Source organism: Hyperolius riggenbachi, chromosome 11 (assembly GCF_040937935.1).
Source record: "Hyperolius riggenbachi isolate aHypRig1 chromosome 11, aHypRig1.pri, whole genome shotgun sequence".
NCBI lineage: Eukaryota > Metazoa > Chordata > Amphibia > Anura > Hyperoliidae > Hyperolius > Hyperolius riggenbachi.
The window spans coordinates 180,506,782-180,524,985 of NC_090656.1; the positions used below are offsets into that span (position 1 = coordinate 180,506,782).

Genomic DNA, 18,204 nt, shown 5'->3' on the forward strand with positions numbered 1-18,204 from the left:
AGCAGCTGACGTTGAAGGGCATGTTGGCTGGCTGTCCATAGCTGGCGATACATGGCGCCGGACAATGCCCCCAGCTGTTTCTGAGGATGAGCTCCCTCTGCTTCTTTCATGGACTCGTCTCCTCCTACTCCTCTCTGGCTCCCCCTCTGAACTGCCCCCCTGGTCATCTCCTCTATTGGGAACATACGTGGCATTCGTATAATCGTCATCATAATCCTCCTGCCCAGCTTTGCTTTCCTCAGACACCTCCACAACTGCACCAACATCAGGTGCTTCATCATCCCCCTCCTCACATGTTACGTCCATACTATCGCCACCTAACTCAGACGTATGAGGTAGTGTAACTTGCTTAGCGCCTTCATCTTGTTGTAGCAGTATTGGCTGTGAATCAGTGATTTCCACACCAAATAACTCCTGCAAAGTGTCAAATGCAGTGGATGTGGTGCTTGTAGTAGCACTGGTGGCTGCAGGAGATGAGGTGTTCTGTGTTAAATAGTCAAGCACGTCCTGACAATCTTGGGAAGTGATGGCACGTACTTTGGGCCAGGGCTGCACGAAATCACATCAACACGACCTTGCACAGACCTGCCAGGTGGCCTTCCTCTGGGTCTGCCTGTGAGGTGGGTTCACTGAACACTAAAGGTAGTTAGATGCAGTGAGGTGGGTTCACTCAACACAACAGCTAGGTATATGCAGTGAGGTGGGTTCACTGAACACAAAGGTAGTTAGATGCAGTGAGGTGGGTTCACTCAACACAACAGCTAGGTATATGCAGTGAGGTGGGTTCACTGAACACTAAAGGTAGTTAGATGCAGTGAGGTGGGTTCACTGAACACTAAAGGTAGTTAGATGCAGTGAGGTGGGTTCACTCAACACAAAAGGTAGTTAGATGCAGTGAGGTGGGTTCACTGAACACAAAGGTAGGTATATGCATTGATGAGGTGGGTTAACTAAACACAACAGGTACTAGTAGGTATATGCAGTACTGGGTAGTACAATGTGCAGCTCCCTGTCACACACAGGTAGTCACTAAATGTGCTGGGCTGCTGGCAGTGGCACACACACAGTATGAAAAAAAAAATGATCACAAGAACAGGATTAGCTCTGAAAGAGCTGTTGAGGGGTGCTATTAAAGCAATAAGATTCACCCAGGAGCAAGCTAACAAGCCAAGAGCCTAACTAATCTTTCCCTAGGAGAAAAAATCTGCAGCAGCTCGCCCTAGCCTGTCTACTAGCAGGCACATGAGTGAGTGTAATGGCCGGTGAGCCTGCTTTATATAAGGGGGGGTGGGGCTCCAGGGCTGAGTGTAGCCGGATTGGCTACAATATGCCTGCTGACTGTGATGTAGAGGGTCAAAGTTGACCCTCATAGTGCATTATGGGGCGAATCGAACTTCTAAGAAAGTTCGCCGGCGAAGGCGAACCACCCGAAGTTCGCCCGGAACCGTTCACCGGCGAACCGTTCGGGACATCTCTACTGAGCTACAGCACCATACAGTGTTGCCAACTCATCCCTTTAATTACTGACACATCTAAGTTATACAGGTTCTGGGGCTATTTGCACATACTCAGTGCCTGAACTGCATCTATCTAGCCACAAAACCTGTATAATTCATATGTGTCAGTAATTAAAGGGATGAGTTGGCAACACTGGCACCATATCAGCTTAGCACACGTTTACCCTCATTGGAGTGCCTATCAACCTTGCTTAATAAGCAGTTTAAAACACTTGAGACTCTGTAGTAAAAATAACCCATGGATACTTACCCATGGATACTAACCACGGGAGAATGGACTTCCCCCATCCTCCTTAGCCTCAGGGATCCAGTGCTGACTCCCACAAAACCTTCTCCAGCTCCAGCGCAGGTGCAGTAGCACTTTTCGATCGGGGTCAGGCGGAAATAGTCAACCCCGATCAGGTCTGCTCTATTGCACAGAAGACTTGTGCCTGCGCAGTAGACAAGTCGTCTCTGCTCTATTGCACAGACGACTTGTCCCTACGCAGTAGAGCGTACCTGACTGGGCTCAGCTATTGTTGCCTGAGCCAGATCGGAAAGCCGCTACTGCTCCTGCGTTGGATTGTGGTAGGTAAACATTTACCACCCCGGTGTTTGAGTGCTTCTAACGCTGGATCCTAGAAGCTCAGGAGGACGGAGGAGGCTTCATTAGGATTCTGAGGATTTTCCCTCCAGAGGTAAGTATCCCTGGGTGGAGGAGTTTTCTTACAGATTTTCTTTAAAAGCACATTGAAAACAATTAAAGAAATATGTCCGAAAGTAAGTCATTTACACGTTTCACTATGTTTAACATGGGATTCCACTTCAAAACAAGTTTAACTTACAAACAATCTCCAGAAACCAAACCTGTTTGTATGAAGGGGACCTGTATATGAATCAAAATGAACAGCTACATAGAATCTGGCCTACACTCATTTTGTAGCTCAGATGTATTGATAGGACTAAAGTAGGAAACGTGTAGTTCGATTCGAACACATTTCTCAATTTCTCAGTCCACCCTAAACACTTGCATGGCTATGGCCCTTGAGGACTGGCATTTGACACCTGTGCTCTAGGACCAGATGCTTTTGCAACTGGTGTGACCTGTTCTTATGCTCATAGATTTATAATCATTAAGCAGATCAGATGTGGTTCTACTTTAATCTTAACCTCCCTGGCGTTATTATTCCCAGATTTAAGCTGTAAAAGCCATGCAATTTTTTACAAGCTTTTAGACCATAAAAACAAGAAAAAAAACATACCATAGAGAGATCTGCAGCAACTCACTCCGTATTACCACTCCGAGCTGTGAATTTCTGTCCCGAACCTGACGCGGGTTTCCCGCTAAGGAGGTTAAAGGAACCCAAGGACCCACAGACCTGTATGTGGTCCACTATACTATACCACTATACTGTAAAATTTACCTGGCTAACTGATTATATGTGACTGCTCATTCAGTTCATTAACCCTGGAAAATATGGTATATATATATATATATATATATATATATATATATATATATATATATATATATGATTGCCTAGGCTCAATCGGACACAATATCATATCACGCAGTTTTACCCCTTTTGAAATGTAAAAAGACTTCCTCAGTGTTCACATCTATTGAGCCCTGGCAACATTTAGCAATACAGGTAAAGACAAATAATGATCAACTTAAGTTTGTTGCTTCAATGTCTTCTTCAGTTTGTAATAAAACTGCACATAGTGTATGCAATTAAAAGACAATATACATAAAATGCTGAGATATCACAAAGTTCAATGCCAACAACCAATTGAAGGATCTCCAGCATTTTTGTCCTATATTGCCCCAATGGCAGTCATCGCAGAGGATTGGAGCAGGACAAAGCTTGGCTGTCCAACTTGTATACTGTGGTGTAGATATTCAGACAGAAAGCCTTTACAGCAGTATAAAATTCATCATTCATCGAGTACACAGCTGTTTATGGTCGACTACACAAATCCTCGCATTATATAAAAGCTGCAAGCACCATTTATGAACTTCTGAATGTGCAAGGATGCTGTTTGCATCTGGTGGCCCAGGGCTGCAGAAAGGAAAGTGTACAGAGCTGCTGGTATTGTTGAATAATTATATTATGCTGGCCACATCATGTGTCAAATTGATAGGTAATTTCTGGAAAATCTTACCAACTTGTAAGAGAAGGGTACTCCTAGTCCTAAGGAATCTATTAAAATTCTACAACCTCATACCACACATTGGGCTTGATTCAGTAAGTAGTGCTAACTGTTAGCACGCTTCTGAAAAGGCCATTATCACGCCTAAACTCAGTTTGGGCGCGTTAAACTCAGATCGCGCGCAAAGACACGGCACAGCGCGGTGCGCGTGAAGTGCCCGTTCACATGTATGCAACGTTTTGCGCGCACCGGACTTAACGCACGCAAACATTTGCGCGCGATCTGATTTTAGAAACGGTGCTAACCTACTTAGCACCCTGGTTAACACATCTAAAGTCTTTAGGCTTGCTAAGTAGGTTAGCACCGTTTACTGAATCAAGCCCATTATATGCTATGTTGTATAATGATGAAAACTATTGAAACCGTTTCTAGTCTTTCCAATCAATTTCATCTTATTAAAATGCTTTGTGATAGGAGGATGAAACACATCAAAAGCTATTGAAACGATTTCTTAGGAGTGTTCTTATATTACACAGATTATTATTATTATTATTAATTGGATTTATATAGTGCCAACATATTATGCATAGCTGAATAATAAATATGGTTACAGACAATGATAATAGGGTTGACAGACAACACAATAGAAGTAATGAGCAATATGATACACAGTGCAGAATCATGCTCTGGAGTAGTAGTCCAAGCAATACAAGAACTGCACAGTTGTACACAGGCGCCAGAAGAATAAAAATAGCTAAAACATTTAAAATGAAGGAGGCAGTGGTGGACTTACCCCCTTGAGGTAGACACAAGATGCTGTTGATTTTTTCAATACTAATCATTTATTTACATACTCCAGACAAGTGCAACACGTTTCGTGGGCATATCACACTTCATCAGGCTATAACAACCTGCGAAACATGTTGCACTTGCTTTTGTTGGAGTATACAAATAAATCCTTGTTGTTTTGAATGTATACAACAGTCTCTTTGTGTGTCTGCTTGGAGGAGGTAGATCCACCTCTGGACCTAGTGACAGCCTAGGTTCAGAAAAGTTAAAAATTAAGTGAACACTGCTAATTGGTGAAAATTACCAGGTAGATCCACCTCTGCCTCCTCTACTTTTAACATGTTTAGTAAATTGTATTCTTTTGGTGCCTCTGTCTGCATATACAGTTCGCGCCTCTGTCTGCATATACAGTTCCTGTGTACACCCTTGGTGGAGAGGTGTTGCCCTGTATTTCTTCAGAGAACAACGTCTTAATCCTGAGTGGGGACAGGTCTATTCTCCCCACCTACTGATATAGGGGCTACCTGGATGGTAACCCTTGTTTGTGAGTATATCTGCATACTTACCTCTACATATCCATTCTACCAATACATACTACTCTTTTTTGGGTGTCTCCATCTTAATATTCATTGGTTTGTGTGCAGTCAGATGGGATGGGACACACAGGAAAATTCGTAAGACGCAGTTGATACAGAAACAGATGTGAAAAAATGAATCAAAATGTGCTTTTTCAGATTGCCACATGTGTGGCTACCATTAGACCATTATTTGTCAGAGTGACAGCCTAGGTTCAGAAAAGTTAAAAATTAAGTGAACACTGCTAATTGGTGAAAATTACCATCTTTACTTTGTTAAAATTGTTGTGAAAATGAAAAATGTATTGAAGTCTATTGTAAAAACAAATATTGTAAAAACTTCCTCCAGCCCCCTCCAGGATGATCGCTCTTTCACCGTACTCCTCTGCCACGTGGACTGTCTATGGCGCATGCACAGACTGGGGGGCGCACGTGCTCCCCATCCCCTTTTAGTCGCCAGGAGCGTTCTGCGCCTTTGCAGTATTGTTGTGACTAGGGCATTCTGCGCAGCCGCGCCGTGCACCACAGAGTGCCCAAGACTTTTGGGACGAATAGCTGACAATCCACAGTGGAGGAGAACTGCAAGGGAGCAATCAGCCTGGAGTAGGCTGGAGGAAGCCCCAGGTATATATGTACCGGTATATACAGTATATATAAAGATTTCCTGTGAGAAAGGGGGTATCATTGGAATGAAGTTCAAACCTTGGTTAAAGAAAATCTGAGTCAGGGGGATTTAAATTATTCATTCCATTGATACCCCCTTTCTCAAAGGAAATCTTTACCTTTTCTCAAATAGATCATCAGGGGGCCTGTATGGCTGATATTGTGGTGACACCCCTCCCACAGTGTGATGTCATGTCCAAGATCCTGACAATTTGCTGCCTGTGAACCTCAATGCATTGTAGGAAATTACAGCAAATACCTCCCTCTGTGTGTAGAACTCTAAAAAACGAACATTCCACATGGATCACCTGACAGGACTAAAGAAGTTGCCAGCTGTGATACATTTCAGAATGTAAATCAGGGAGAGGAACGATTTTACAATGGGCAAACACTGGCTAAATAATCTATACATTAATATTGTAAGCAGTTTTATTTGTTATGTTATTTTTACAACAGTTCCTTTTTATGTTGTCTGTTACACAAGCAGTGTTTTTTTTTTACCAAAGCCCTTAACCAAGAAAACCTATGGATACTGCATTACTCTTTTTAAGTACATGAGAATATTTTTTTTTTCTAATTTTAGTAGATGTTTTGTACAGTAAGTCCTCCTATTTACATTTAATCTGAACTAATTTGTTCTCACATGAAGATTTGGTTGTAATTGAAAAATGTGGGCAGCAGATGCAGCAAGAAAGTTCTGGCTCCGCCATAGGTGCATATACTCATTGCGGCTATAAGGAGAAATTTGTGCAGCGAGGCAGCTGATAAAATGTACACCAGCAGATATGTGGCGAGGGGGGGCTATTAAAGTGGATCCGAGATGAACTTTCACACATTGCATAATTGGGTTCCTTTCCTATTTTTATAGGGCATTCCTCAAGTCAAATACTTTTTTGTTTTAATACTGTAATTCCCTATAAACTAATCAAGCCACGCCCACAGGTTTTCAGAGAGCCAAGGCACTTTCAGACAGTAGCAAGGGCTCATGGGAGCTCAGTCTGGGCAGGAGGAGGGGGGTGGGGTATTACTAGCCAGAGATTTCAGAGGCAGAGGGGAGGAGGAGGGGGGATTCGTTTTTTTTTTGCTCAAGATGCAGATAAGCCTGCCTCTGTGTAGTGTTTACAAACCACATGGTCATATTGTATTAAAGCTGTTTGCAGCTAGATTTGTTGTGTAAACTATCTAAACTTTAGATAAGATATATAGACAAGTTACTTGTTATAGTTAGTTTTTCATCTCGGATCCGCTTTCAGGATAGGCATGTGTGGGGGTTAGGTTAGGCATCCATGGGCGGGATGGGTTAGACATCAGATGTTAAGGGGTGGTTAGGATTAAGCATCAGTAGAAAGAGGGTTCATGTGAGTATAGGTTTAGGTTTAATGATAGTAAAATATCAGCAAAATTTACCAATATTTTACTATTGGAATTAGCAATGCCCAATAGTAGAATATTGGTAATCTTACCAGTATTCTACTAGCCGTTATATCTGGCACCCAAATTTTCCCAGCACCGATTGTGCATTAACGTGATTTGGTTCTTATTTTACTCACATGCTGCTGACATATTAAAAGGACACTTTGATGACACACAGCAGGTTGTACTAAATTACTCAGGGTCAGGCTGAGGCAGAGGCGAGAGAGGCGCCAGCTTCAGGGCGCAGTGTTGGAGGGGGCGCACAACTCACTCACCTATCATTCCTCTATTGTGTTTGAAGCAGAAAGAAATAAGAAAAGGGGATACATGGCAGTGACTACAAGCCATATAACTAGAGATTAAGGTGTTGAGGGGGTTGGAGGCCCTGGGGAGCCTCTTAGCCTAAAAGCAATCAGTGTGACAGCTGTGGTGGGAAGGGATGGAGGGGTGCACTTTGGTGTCTCAGCCTTTGGTGCTGGAGGACCTTGTCCCGGCTCTGCTCAGGATACCCAAATTGTTACTTAGTTAGTCTGGTTTCAACACTTGTTATATCTATATATAGAAGGATATTAGTATGTAGGCCAACCCTCTTCCTCCCCCCCCCCCCCCCCAGTGATTTTCTGTTACATCTTGGCAGTGATGTAATCAGGGCCGGCCCGCTCATGAGGCGGGGTGAAACATTTGCCTCAGGCGGCAAACTTCTAGGGGCGGCACCCGCCCTTCCGTGGGTGCGGGGGGACCGGCCGCCAAGCCGGAGGGGTAGCGGGCAGGTTGGGGGTATTGGGCCTAGCAGTGGGGAGGGGGGTCGGACCCCCCCTCCCTCGCCTGGGTCCCCCGATCTGCGCTCCCCTCCAGCTGTAATTAGGAAGCAGCCGCTGCCCGATAGTAAGAGGCACGGGCGGGGAGGACTCACCTTTTCCGCGTTCCAGCGTGCGTTCCACTAACGTCACTTCCTGCATCGCCGCCCACTGTATTGTAAGTGGACGGCGATGCAGGAAGTGACGTCAGTGGAGCGCATGCTGGAACGCGGAAAAGGTGAGTCCTCCCCGCCCGTGCCTCTTACTATGGGGCAGCGGCAGCTTCCTAATTACAGCTGGAGGGGAGCGCAGATCGGGAGACCCAAACGAGGGAGGGGGGGTCCGACCCCCCTCCCCACCGCTAGGCCCAATACCCCCAACCTGCCCACTACCCCTCCTGCTCGGCGGCCCCCCAAGGGGGGGGGAGGGGGGCGGCGGCGGCAGCAGCAATTTTCTCCTAAATTTGCCTCAGGCAGCAAAAAGTCTGGGGCCGGCCCTGGATGTAATTTGCAGTCATATACGTTGCCAACAGTAAAGATGACAGGGAAGATTTTACAAAGGGGCAACACTTCCTAAATAATTTAAAGATGAATGTAGAAAAAAAATTTGAAGATGAACATTGTTTAAAAAAAAGCTAGTTTTTAAAGTTAAGTTAATTAAATAAAGTATCCCTTTAGGAACCATATTAAATACGAAAAAATGTATTAGTTGCCCATAGCAATTAGAGTTTATCTTTAATTCTCAAAGCTATACTGAAATATGAAGCATTGACTAAGATAGGTTGCCATAGGCAACACCGACTCCTTTGCTCTAATTTCCTTTTCTTCGGCTTCCATTAATCAACCGCTTGACACAGATAATACGGCACAACAAAATGCTCTTGTTTTTTCCACCTTGCATTATTTCCTCTTTTTAGATTTAAGTAACTATGATTGTTTATTGCAATATCATAGGCAGTACATTATTTTCTTGGCTTTCCAGTAAAGCAGTTTAAAAACCCAACTATTTAAAGGGCCACGAAACTGAAAACATAAAGTATCAGACATGGCTATAAACATATACAAACAATTATTTATAGATTTGAATTACACTGCCCAATATAAAGAAGACCAAAATTGTGTCCAATTAACATACTGTATATTTTTAGTATATGTCCCAACATCCCATCTCAGATGTTAGTCTTATGTCCGGGCAGCTTGGGATTATTTGGGGGAGGTGGTTAAAGCGGACCCAAACCAAACATTTTTTAAATTCAAAATATTTAGTTGCACCACTCAAACACATACAAAGATAAATAAACACTCCTTCAAGCCTATGAGCATTTCAGTGCATGCTTTTCACCCTTCTCTTTTCATAACTAGAGTTATACAGGTGGCAGCCATTAGCAATTCCTCCTTTGCTGGACACCTCCTACTCCACCAGTTTCTGTCCCAGCAATATGAAAGGAAGGAAGGGGTTCCTCCAATAAATGTAAAATATTTTATATTTGTCATCATGCAGCTGAAAAAAGGCTGCTATTTATTATTATCATTTAGAAAATAGATTTTATTTCTGAAATCTTGTATTTTAAATTTGGGTCCACTTTAATTCCTAGTTTGAAAGAATCAGTAATTGCTGAATCAGGTTAGCTAATTTACAATAAAAAATATTTTTTATATATACAAAGAACAAACATTTAAAGTTGCACATACACAGAAAGAAGAATGGCACACATGGCCATCACAACATAACATTTAGATAATAGTTCTTCTTTTGGTTGTGAAACTAGTTATACTCCCTAATTCAAGCAGACAGCATAACAGCATATTCTCCCAAGCTGTGATCAACTGATTCTCTAAATCAGCTGTGCCCAACCTACGGCCCGCGGGCCATTTGTGGAATCAGCTATTTTTCACAAAAAAAATTCTCAAAATAGCATTTTCGATGTGAAAATGACTGTGGCAAACATTCGCAAGCAACACTGTCCAAAAATAAGTCTGACTCCAGAAAGTTTTGATCAGGAGTAATATTTGCTTCTATAGTGTAATTTAAACCACACTTTTACTAATAAACCTCCTAGTATTATCTCCATATTATATAGTTGCACAGTTATTGTTGAAAAGAGACATTTATTCATAAAGTTCAACCTCACAAAACATCTCACTGACTGGATTAAGGTATCATCCTCCTAATTCTAGCAATCATTTTACACACCTTCCCCTTTCTACATATAACAATACAAAATGTAATGCTAATCTACTTTAGGGGACCCAGCAGGAAACCTAACAGAACAGTTTTCCAATTACGTTTAAAACAAAGAAAAAAGGCGAGCATGCATAATGGTGCAATTAATATTGCTTATTGGCATATAGCAGAAGGGGGAAAAGGGTCATCGACCCAAACTCAATATAAATGCAAAGAAGAAGAAAAGGCTACCCCTCTAAATAAGTATATTGAAAGAGCATATGATTGGACCAGGACACCAGGGAAGTATCATATATTCCTTTTTATTGAAGCCAAAAACTATAAAATTAAAAACATTTAAAAACAAAAGCACGCCATATCCATGCCTGTAATGGGCCCCAATGGTAACAATAATATAGTGGCCTGGCAAATACTAAAAAAGCACAAAGATATATAAAATATAGGACACAATAATGGCCTAGTAGTGTGTTCCTCTCAACATGAGTGTGAAAAATATCAACTCAGTGTGACAAAAAAAGGGTCAAAAAATATATAAAAATGATATGAAAACACTGAGTCACACTGTACATGAGGAGGAACACACCTATATACATGTGAAGTTGATGCTGCTTACATAAAACCCCTGTAATGCTCAGAATTAGAAAAATAATGAATTATAAATTCAATCTGAACTCCAATATAACTGTACAGTACATGGAAAAGTCATAAAGTGCAAAAACGTGCATAACCAATGAGAGCAACTATATAATGCTCAAAAAAGTGCAAAGTGCTAACGATCATATGATTAAACAATGTGGAAATAAAAAAAAAAAAAAAACACATATATAATGCTGGTACTGAGGGAGAGAGGGAAAGGTGAAAGTGAGGATAAGAGGACTGTAAAAGCAATGGAGTAAATAGGGAGTAATGAAGCAATGTAATAAGAGTAGAAAGGGGTATGCAAGGCTCACCAAAATAAGAAGGTCAAACAGGCATGGGGATGGCTGCAAGGGCGCTCCAGCGCCCGTCGACTAGTTCCGCCGAAGCTGCTGAAGGGACCCTTCAGTAGAGTTGGGCCGAACCTCCGATTTTAGGTTCGCGAACCGGGTTCGCGAACTTTCGCGGAACGTTCGGTTCGCGTTAAAGTTCGCGAACCGCAATAGACTTCAATGGGGATGCGAACTTTGAAAAAAAAAATAATTATGCTGGCCACAAAAGTGATGGAAAAGATGTTTCAAGGGGTCTAACACCTGGAGGGGGGCATGGCGGAGTGGGATACACGCCAAAAGTCCCCGGGAAAAATCTGGATTTGACGCAAAGCAGCGTTTTAAGGGCAGAAATCACATTGAATGCTAAATGACAGGCCTAAAGTGCTTTAAAACATCTTGCATGCGTATACATCAATCAGGTAGTGTAATTAAGGTACTGCTTCACACTGACACACCAAACTCACCGTGTAACGCACCGCAAACAGCTGTTTGTACTAGTGACGGCCGTGCTGGACTGGTGCGCACCATGGCGAGAGTGCAGGTTTTGGTGGCTTTACAGCCCATATGGTTGGCCTGGCTGATGTAGCTGAATGACAGAACAGTGACTGTCCAGCTGATCAAATTTGGTCTGACCACAATGAAGCAACGACCTTATTATCTTTTGTGTGCCCCCCGAGACACTCATCTAGGCGCCGGTCATTGCTTCATTGTGATACGCAAGCCCCTTCACCACGGCAAGGTAATGATCACGAAGGGGAATGGGCGCATGTACATGCCTTTTCTTTTGTTGTTGCAGCTGCCCTCAGTGCAGCCAGAAAAATTAGGCAGTCATGTACACGCACCATAAAAATTATTACAGCGGCCGCTGCTAGCAGCGGCCTAAAAAATTCAGCAATCCGCCTGGAGTCCCGGACCCTGTTGATGGTGGCGGAGAAGGTAGTGAAGCGGCCTGCAGGCAGACATGCTGTGTGGAGGGACTGGAAGCGACTTAGTCTTTTTGGGGCAGGCCAGGCAGCCAGTCACACGGCGTGCAGGCAGAGATGCTGTGTGTGCGGGGACTGACTTAGTCTTGGGGCGGGCAGCAGCCCTCCGGGATCCATGCCTCATTCATTTTGATAAAGGTGAGGTACTTAACACTTTTGTGACTTAGGCGACTTCTCTTCTCTGTGACAATGCCTCCAGCTGCGCTGAAGGTCCTTTCTGAGAGGACGCTTGCGGCAGGGCAGGAGAGAAGTTGGATGGCAAATTGGGACAGCTCTGGCCACAGGTCAAGCCTGCGCACCCAGTAGTTCAAGGGTTCCTCATCGCTGTTCACAGCAGTGTCTACATCCACACTTAAGGCCAGGTAGTCGGCTACCTGCCGGTCGAGGCGTTGGTGGAGGGTGGATCCGGAAGGGCTACGGCGAGGCGTTGGACTAAAGAACGTCCGCATGTCCGACATCACCATGAGATCGCTGGAGCGTCCTGTCTTTGACTGCGTGGACACGGGAGGAGGATTAGTGACAGTGGTACCTTGCTGGCGTTGTGCTGTCACATCACCCTTAAAGGCATTGTAAAGCATAGTTGACAGCTGGTTCTGCATGTGCTGCATCCTTTCCACCTTCCGGTGAGTTGGTAACAGGTCCGCCACTTTGTGCCTGTACCGAGGGTCTAGTAGTGTGGCCACCCAGTACAGCTCATTCCCCTTGAGGTTTTTTATACGGGGGTCCCTCAACAGGCAGGACAGCATAAAAGACGACATCTGCACAAAGTCGGATCCAGTACCCTCCATGTCCTCTTGCTCTTCCTCAGTGACGTCAGGTAAGTCAACCTCCTCCCCCCAGCCGCGAACAATACCACGGGAAGGTTGAGCAGCACAAGCCCCCTGCGACGCCTGCTGCGGTTGTTCTCCTGCCGCTGTCCCCTCCTCCTCCTCCTCCCCCAAAGAAACACCTTGCTCATCATCCTCTGAGTCTGACTCGTCTTCTGCACACGACCTCTCTTCTTCCTCCTCCTCCCCCCTCTGTGCTGCCGCAGGTGTTGAGGAAACAGCTGGGTCTGATGAAAATTGGTCCCATGCCTGTTCCTGCCGTAACGGTTCCTGGTCACGCTCATTCGCAGCTTCATCCGCCACTCTACGCACAGCACGCTCCAAGAAGTACGCGTAGGGAATTAAGTCGCTGATGGTGCCCTCACTGCGGCTCACCAGGTTGGTCACCTCCTCAAACGGCCGCATGAGCCTGCATGCATTTTTCATCAGTGTCCAGTTGTCGGGCCAGAACATCCCCATCTTCCCAGACTGTTTCGTTCTACTCCAGTTGTAGAGGTACTGGGTGACGGCTTTCTTCTGTTCTAGCAGGCGGGAGAACATGAGCAGGGTCGAGTTTCAGCGAGTGGGGCTATCGCAAATGAGGCGTCTCACCGGCATGTTGTTTTTACGCTGAATTTCTGCAAATCGTGCCATGGCTGTGTAAGAGCGCCTCAAATGCCCACAGAACTTCCTGGCCTGCTTCAGGACATCCGCTAAGCCAGGGTACTTTGCCACAAATCTTTGAACCACTAGATTCATGACATGTGCCATGCAGGGTATGTGTGTCAGCTTCCCCATATGCAAAGCGGCAAGCAGATTGCTGCCGTTGTCGCACACCACGTTGCCTATCTCCAGGTGGTGCGGGGTCAGCCACTCATCCACCTGTTTCTTAAGAGCAGCCAGGAGAGCTGCTCCAGTGTGACTCTCCGCTTTGAGACAAGCCATGTCTAAGATGGCGTGACACCGTCGTACCTGGCATGCAGCATAGGCCCTGCGGAGCTGGGGCTGTGTAGCTGGAGAGGAGAACTGCCACTCAGCCAAGGAGGAGGAGGAGGACAGCGAAGAGCATGTAGCAGGAGGAGAGGAGGTGGCAGGAGGCCTGCCTGCAAGCCGTGGAGGTGTCACAATTTGGTCCGCCGCTTTCTGCTTGCCATCGTTCACCACCAGGTTCACCCAATGGGCTGTGTAGGTAATGTAGCGGCCCTGCCCGTGCTTGGCAGACCAGCCATCCGTGGTCAGGTGTACCCTTGACCCAACGCTCTTCGCAAGAGATGACACCACTTGCCTCTCAACTTCACGGTGCAGTTGGGGTATGGCCTTTCTCGAAAAATAAGTGCGGCCTGGCATCTTCCACTGCGGTGTTCCGATGGCCACAAATTTACGGAAGGCCTCAGAGTCCACCAGCCGGTATGGTAACAGCTGGCGAGCTAACAGTTCCGCCACGCCAGCTGTCAGACGCCGGGCAAGGGGGTGACTGGCCAAAAGTGGCTTCTTCCGCTCAAACATTTCCTTCACGGACACCTGACTGCTGCTGTGGGCAGAGGAGCAGGAACCGCTCAAGGGCAGAGGCGGAGTGGAGGAGGGTGCCTGTGAAGGTGCAAGGGAGAAAGCGGCAGAAGCAGATGATGCACCTGAAGGAGGAAGAGGAGAAGGAGGGTGACTTTTCTTTTGTGTGCTGCTGCTGCTTTTGCTCAGGTGGCCATCCCATTGCTGTTTGTGCCTTTTCTCCAGGTGCCTTCGTAAGGCACTTGTCCCTACGTGAGTGTTGGCCTTTCCACGGCTCAATTTTTGTTGGCAGAGCGAACAGATGGCTTTGGTCCGATCTGAGGCACACACATTAAAAAATGTCCACACCACTGAGCCACCCTGGGATGTGGGCACTATGGGGACCTCAGCAGCTGATGCTGAAGGGCAAGTTGGCTGGCTGTACATAGGTGGCTATACATGGTGCCGGACTCTGCCACCAGCTGTTTCTGACGAAGAGCTGCCCCAGCTTCTTTCAGCAACTTCTCTCCTCCTACTACTCTCTGACTCCCCCTCTGAACTGTCCCCCTCTTCATCTCCTCTATTGGGAACATACAGAGGATCCCTATTACCGTCATCATCGTAGTCATCCTGCCCAGCTTCGCTTGCCTCAGACAAATCCAAACTTGCACCATCAGTAGGTCCTTCATCCTCCTGACACGTTACATCCATAGTGTTGCCGCGTAACTCAGACATATTAGCTGGTGAAAATTCATCTGGCTGTAACAACAATGGCTGTGCATCAGTGATTTCAACACTAAATAATTCTTGCGAAGTGTCAAATGCAGCGGAAGTGGTGCTAGTAGTAGTGGTGGCTGAGCAAGATGAGGTGTTCTGTGTCGCTAAATACTCAACCACGTCCTGACAATCTTGGGAGGTGATGGGACGTGCCTTCTTCCGAGCACTGTACTGTGGGCCAGGTCCACACGAAATTACATTTACACGACCTCGCGCAGACCTGCCGGGTGGCCTTCCTCTGCCTCTGCCATTACCTCTTCCTCTTCCTCTACCTGTTTTGTCCATATTGGGTATGCACGGAGTGGTATATCACACTGCGTGCACTCACGTAGGTAGGTGGGTTCACTTAACTGCACAGGTATGCGCACTGATGCGGTGGGTTCACTGAACAGAACAGGTATACAGTGGCGGGTTCACAGAACAGGTATGCAGTGGCAGGATCACTGAACACAATAGGTATGCAGTGGCGTGTTCACTAAACAGGTATACAGTGGCGGGTCCACTGAACAGAACAGGTATACAGTGGCGGGTTCACAGAACAGGTATACAGTGGCGGGTCCACTGAACAGAACAGGTATACAGTGGCGGGTCCACTGAACAGAACAGGTATACAGTGGCGGGTCCACTGAACAGAACAGGTATACAGTGGCGGGTCCACTGAACAGAACAGGTATACAGTGGCGGGTTCACAGAACAGGTATACAGTGGCGGGTCCACTGAACAGAACAGGTATACAGTGGCAGGTTCACAGAACAGGTATGCAGTGGCAGGATCACTGAACACAATAGGTATGCAGTGGCGTGTTCACTAAACAGGTATACAGTGGCGGGTCCACTGAACAGAACAGGTATACAGTGGCGGGTTCACTGAACAGGTATACAGTGGCGGGTCCACTGAACAGAACAGGTATACAGTGGCGGGTTCACAGAACAGGTATACAGTGGCGGGTCCACTGAACAGAACAGGTATACAGTGGCGGGTTCACAGAACAGGTATGCAGTGGCAGGATCACTGAACACAATAGGTATGCAGTGGCGTGTTCACTAAACAGGTATACAGTGGCGGGTCCACTGAACAGAACAGGTATACAGTGGCGGGTCCACTGAACAGAACAGGTATACAGTGGCGGGTCCACTGAACAGAACAGGTATACAGTGGCGGGTCCACTGAACAGAACAGGTATACAGTGGCGGGTCCACTGAACAGAACAGGTATACAGTGGCGGGTTCACAGAACAGGTATACAGTGGCGGGTTCACAGAACAGGTATGCAGTGGCAGGATCACTAAACAGGTATGCAGTGGGCTGAGGGCTCACTGAACAGAACAGGTATGCAGCCAGGAAGAAGTTAAGCCTAACTAATCTTTCCCTATATGAGAGACTGCAGCAGCTCGCCCTACTCTCACTAATGCAGGCACACGAGTGGCCGTAATGGCCGCCGCTGCCTGCCTTATATAAGGGGGGGTGGGGCTCCAGGGGCTAGTGTAGCCTAATTGGCTACACTGGGCCTGCTGACTGTGATGTAGAGGGTCAAAGTTGACCCTCAGTGCATTATGGGGCGAACCGAACTTCTTCCGCAAAAGGTTCGCGTGCGGAACCATCTACGTTCGCGCGAACCACGTTCGCCGGCGAACCGTTCGGCCCAACTCTACCCTTCAGCAGCTTCGGCGGAACTAGTCGACGGGCGCTGGAGCGCCCTTGCAGCCATCCTCATGCCTGTTTGACCTTCTTATTTTGGTGAGCCTTGCATACCCCTTTCTACTCTTATTACATTGCTTCATTACTCCCTATTTACTCCATTGCTTTTACAGTCCTCTTATCCTCACTTTCACCTTTCCCTCTCTCCCTCAGTACCAGCATTATATATGTGGTTTTTTTTTTTCCCCCACATTGTTTAATCATATGATCGTTAGCACTTTGCACTTTTTTGAGCATTATATAGTTGCTCTCATTGGTTATGCACGTTTTTGCACTTTATGACTTTTCCATGTACTGTACAGTTATATTGGAGTTCAGATTGAATTTATAATTCATTATTTTTCTAATTCTGAGCATTACAGGGGTTTTATGTAAGCAGCATCAACTTCACATGTATATAGGTGTGTTCCTCCTCATGGTACAGTGTGACTCAGTGTTTTCATATCATTTTTATATATTTTTTGACCCTTTTTTTGTCACACTGAGTTGATATTTTTCACACTCATGTTGAGAGGAACACACTACTAGGCCATTATTGTGTCCTATATTTTATATATCTTTGTGCTTTTTTAGTATTTGCCAGGCCACTATATTATTGTTACCATTGGGGCCCATTACAGGCATGGATATGGCGTGCTTTTGTTTTTAAATGTTTTTAATTTTATAGTTTTTGGCTTCAATAAAAAGGAATATATGATACTTCCCTGGTGTCCTGGTCCAATCATATGCTCTTTCAATATACTTATTTAGAGGGGTAGCCTTTTCTTCTTCTTTGCAGTTTTCCAATTACAGCACCCTTTACAGCACAGCTGTCAAACACAAGGCCCGTGGGTTGAATCCATCCCCAACACCATTTTATGTGGCCCTCAAATGGCCTACATCTGCGTGATTGTATGCTGTAAAAGAAAGGAGAAAAGAAATTCATGCTGCATATTTTGGAGTTGGGAGGCTATTGCAGAGGTATGCACTTTTTTTTTTTACTTGTGCATATGTGTACCATTTTATCTTTTTTTCATACATTTTCTGGTAGAGTAACAATATATTTAAGTGACAATGCCCATCTTTATTTTTCCAGCTCCCAATTATGTGGATTTGGAACCTGTGAATGGCAGCAGAGAGCTGTGCAGCAGTGAAGCATGGAGGAAACCCGCATTTTCGGAGCAGGTAAATATTACACTGCACATTTTGTGCCAAGAAGGATGAGGGAAGGGCAAGGGTAAAAGGTGCTGACTTATAGGGAAATCCATAAAATACTTATATACATAAATATGGAGACACTGAGGACCCCCCCCCCCCCTCCAAGGTTTGTAATGAGAATAGGTTACATTTATAGCTACTTACCTATTTTCTAAAATAGTTAAAAGTCAAAGAAAAACACTCAATACCAAGAAAAATTACTTAACCCAAAAAAGAAAAA

At 45.4% G+C, this 18,204-nt stretch overlaps 1 long non-coding RNA gene across 1 annotated transcript in view; it reads left to right on the forward strand.

Annotated features, from left to right (window-relative positions):
• Window positions 1-17,702, forward strand: part of LOC137538837 (uncharacterized) — a 57,307-nt gene extending 39,605 nt beyond the window's left edge. The window contains exon 3 of the long non-coding RNA XR_011024894.1: window positions 17,580-17,702. This is a non-coding gene — a long non-coding RNA (uncharacterized lncRNA). The remainder of the gene's footprint in view (window positions 1-17,579) is intronic.
• Window positions 17,703-18,204: the final 502 nt, after the last annotated feature.